Source organism: Sapajus apella, unplaced genomic scaffold, assembly GCF_009761245.1.
Source record: "Sapajus apella isolate SASKATOON/1434 unplaced genomic scaffold, GSC_monkey_1.0 scaffold219, whole genome shotgun sequence".
Taxonomy (NCBI): Eukaryota; Metazoa; Chordata; class Mammalia; order Primates; family Cebidae; genus Sapajus; species Sapajus apella.
Genome location: NW_022437159.1, coordinates 701,916 through 705,850, shown reverse-complemented (window position 1 = coordinate 705,850; position 3,935 = coordinate 701,916). Strand labels below are relative to the sequence as shown.

The following is a 3,935-nucleotide window of genomic DNA, read 5'->3' as shown; positions in this document are numbered from 1 at the left end:
AACATTAGCAGAAGAGAGGGGAACTCCTTGTACTGGAGTTGTCCTATTGCATTGGGGGTACAATATAGAGCTTTAAAACATGGGGCTGCAGATGAAAAAATGCAGGTTAATTTTTTTTTTTTTTTTTTTCTGAGGCAGAGTCTCACTCTGTTGCCTAGGCTGGAGTTCAGTGTAATCTCAATCTCAGCTCACTGCAACCTCTGCCTCCCAGGTTCAAATGATTCTCCCACCTCAGCCACCACATCCACCTAGTTTTTGTATTTTTTTGGTAGAGATGAGGTTTTAGCATTTGGCCAGGCTAGTCTCGAACTCCTGACCTCAAGCGATCCACCCACCTCAGCCTTCCAAAATGCTGGGGTTACAGGCATGTGCTGCCATGCATCCAGCCTAAAATGTTCCTCATGCAGGACAAGCAGCAAAGCTTCAGGATTCAGAAACAGATTGGTGTCGTTTTCAATGTCAGTAGGTTCTGTATTAATCAGTATGTTGATAGTTTGAGGAACTCACAGAGGGGCTCACAGGAAGATTCTTTACTCTTCCTGTGACAGTATGTAAGACCTGAGTCTTAAGACCTTCCCCTTCCCCGGTGGTTAATTTGGAAGTATGCCAAATGTATCCTGAAGGTTATCAATGACAAGATCAAAGACGAGCATGGGCCTGATGATAATGCTGCTGACTGGCATGGAGGTGAATTCCACCCAGGGAGGACCCCAGCCAGTAAGCCCAGCAGTGGGTCCACAGGGAGTGGGCTGCATAGTTCAGGTGGGCCTGAGAGGAAGAGTAGGGGAAACTGGAAGAGGAGTAAGGTTACCAGACAAAATGCAGAACACCCTGTTAAATGTGAATTTCAGATAACAATTTTTTTTTAGATGGAGTCTCGCTCTGTCGCCTAGGCTGGAATGCAGTGACTCGGTCTTGCCTCACTGCAACCTCTGTCTCCCAGGGTCAAGCAATTCTCCTGCCTCAGCCTCCTGAGAGCTTGAATTACAGGCGCATGCCACCACCGCCCGGCTAATTTTTGTAGTTTTAGAAGAGATTGGGTTTCACCATGTTGGTCAGTCTGGTCTTGAACTCCTGACCTCAAGTGATCCACACACCTCAGCCTCCCAAAGTGCTAGGATTACAGGCGTGAGCCACTGCATCCAGCCCGGTAACAAATTTTTAAGTGTAAAAATGGTATAAACAAATAACTGGTTGTTGCCGGGCGTGGTGACTCACCTATAATATTACCTAGCAATTTGGGAAGCAGAAATGGGAGGATTGCTTGAGGCCAGAAGTTCGAGACCAGCCTGGGAGGCCAGGTGTGGTGGCTCACATCTGTAATCCCAGCATTTTGGGAGGCTGAGGCCGGTAGATCACTTACGGTCAGGAGTTCGAGGTTCGAGACCAGCCTGACCAACAGAGAAACTCCATCTCTACTAAAAAAAAATACAAAATGAGCCGGGCGTGGTGGTGCATGCCAGTAATCCCAGCTGCTCCGGAGGCTGAGGCAGGAGAATCTCTTGAACCCGGGAGGTGGAGGTTGCAGTGAGCCGAGATTGCACCATTGCACTCCAGCCTGAACAATGAAACTCCATCTCAAAGAAAGAAAGAAAGAGAGAGAGAGAGAGAGAGAGGGAGAGAGAGGGAGGAAGGGAGGGAGGGAGGGAGGGAGAGACAAAAGGGAAGGAAAGGAAAGAAAGGAAAGAAGAAAAAAAGAGACCAGCCTGGTAACAAGGGGAAAACTTGTCTCTACAAAAAAAATATAAAAATTAGTGGGGCAGAGGCTGAGGCCGGAGCATTGCTTGAACCCAGAAAGTCCAGGATGCAGTCTGCCCTGATGGTGCCACTGAACTCCAGCCTGGGTGACAGAGCAAGACCTTGTCTCAAAAAACACAAAAAAGAAAGAAAAAGAAAAACTGGTTATCTACAGTTGCAATTTACCTGAGTATTCTGTATTTTTGTTTGCTAAATGAGCGCACTTGACGAGGCACACTGAACAAGTGGACGGTGGGCGGGGGTGGAACACAGTAGGGTAGCAAGTGTCTCCCTGGGTACCTGGCCCCAGAAACCCACACTGGCCATCATCCTGCACAAAGAGGAAGTTGAATCACCTGCGGTGCCTGGAGCTGAGGAAGAAGACAGGTGCCCATCCTTTCCCAGGGCCCCTCCTCCCCAGCACCGCCAAGCACTCGCTGCCCATCTTCTCCGTCCCTGCCCTGAAGGCAGCCGGCTGGGCGCTCTGCTGCTGCTGCATCCCCAAGCCGGAGTGGGCGGGCACCTGGGCCCGCGCCTGGTTTCCTTCTCCCCCTCTGATGGCTCCCTCCAAGGGTCTTGTGGGTCCCCCTCCTCTTTTTCCTGCAGCCACATCTGGCAGCCTTGACCTTGAACCCTGTTCTCTGTTCTCTCCAGACCTTCTCGTCCCATTCCAGGTTTCAATACGTGGAGGACTTCGGCAGGGCATTTTAAACCCTATTTTGACTTGCTTTACTGCGTATCCTCTCGTGCTCGCCCCACTCTCCTCCATCTCTCTCCCCTCCCTTTCTCCTTTCACAAAAACTCCAGTTCACAAAACTGCTCAAAAATTTATCTTGGATTCCCTAAGAAATGCATAGAAACAATCACTCTTCCAACACCACAAAATAAAACTGACCACTGCTGAACCTGCACTGGATAAAATTTATGATTAATTTTTTTTTAAGAGATGGGGTCTTGCTCTGTTGCCCAGGCTGGAGTGCAGTGGCTATTCACAGGCACGATCCCACTACTGATCAGCATGGGAGTTCTGACCTGCTCCGTTTCCGACCTGGGCCGGTTCACCCTTCCTTAGGCAACCTGGTGGTTCCCCGCTCCCGGAAGTTCACCATATTGATGCCGAACTTAGTGTGGCCACCCAATCTGCATAGCGCACTACAGCCCAGAACTCCTGGGCTCAAGCGATCCTCCCACCTCAGCCTCCCGAGTAGCTGGAACTACAGGCACACACCACCGCGCTCGGTGATTAATTTTAAAATGACAGAAAAGCCAAATTTCTTTAAATAACTTAGATCTGTAAAATCCGATCCAAGAGACTGGGGCTTGGTAGAAACGGTGGCTGCAATAGGAAATGCAAACAGATGATGAAGAAATCAATTTTGTTTAAAAATGGAATCAGGCCAGGCACGGTGGCTCACACCTGTAATCCCAGCACTTTGGAAGGCTGAGGCCGGTGGATCACCTGAGGTCAGGAGTTCGAGACCAGCATGGCCAACATGGGAGAAACCCCATCTCTACTAAAAATACAAAAATTAGCCAGGCATGGTGGCACATGCCTGTAATCCCAGCTACTGGGGAGGCTGAGGCAGGAGAATTGCTTGAACCTGGGAGGTGGAAGTTGCAGTGAGCTGAGTTCAAGCCACTGCACTCCAGCCTAGGCAATAGAGTGAGATTCTGTCTCAAAAAAAAAAAAAAATCGAATTAAATTTGATTTAATTAAAATTCAAATTAAATTCAAATTAAAAATCAAATTAAATTGATACCAATGAAAAGAATTTCCACAAAATAAAATTTTTGAACAAAAAACAAGCAGTTTGTGCTTTATTTACATTTTATCAATAAATTAATTTACTTTAATGCATCCTGTTCCAAAAAATGCTTTATTGACAAAACAATCGGTATTGGCAAATATTCCAATTAAAATATTTATTTCTTTTCTTTTCTTTCTTTTTTTTTTTTTTTTTTTAGAGACAAGATCTTGCTCTGTTGCCCAGGCTGGAGCACAGTGGTGTGATCACAGCTCACTGTAAGCTTGAAGTCCTGGGCTCAAGTCATTCCTCTGCCTCAGCCTCCCAGGTAGCTGGGATTACAGGCACACACAACCATGTCCGGCTATTTCTAAAAAATTTTTTGGGCCAGGTGTGGTGGCTCATGCCTGTAATCCCAGCTCTTTGGGAGGCTGAGGTTGGTGGATCACCTGA

At 47.5% G+C, this 3,935-nt stretch overlaps 1 long non-coding RNA gene across 1 annotated transcript in view; it reads right to left on the bottom strand.

The window, feature by feature from the left end:
• Window positions 1-303: 303 nt before the first annotated feature.
• Window positions 304-3,935, bottom strand: part of LOC116544503 — a 24,242-nt gene continuing 20,610 nt past the window's right edge. Inside the window, exon 3 of the long non-coding RNA XR_004265935.1 lies at window positions 304-533. This is a non-coding gene — a long non-coding RNA (uncharacterized LOC116544503). The remainder of the gene's footprint in view (window positions 534-3,935) is intronic.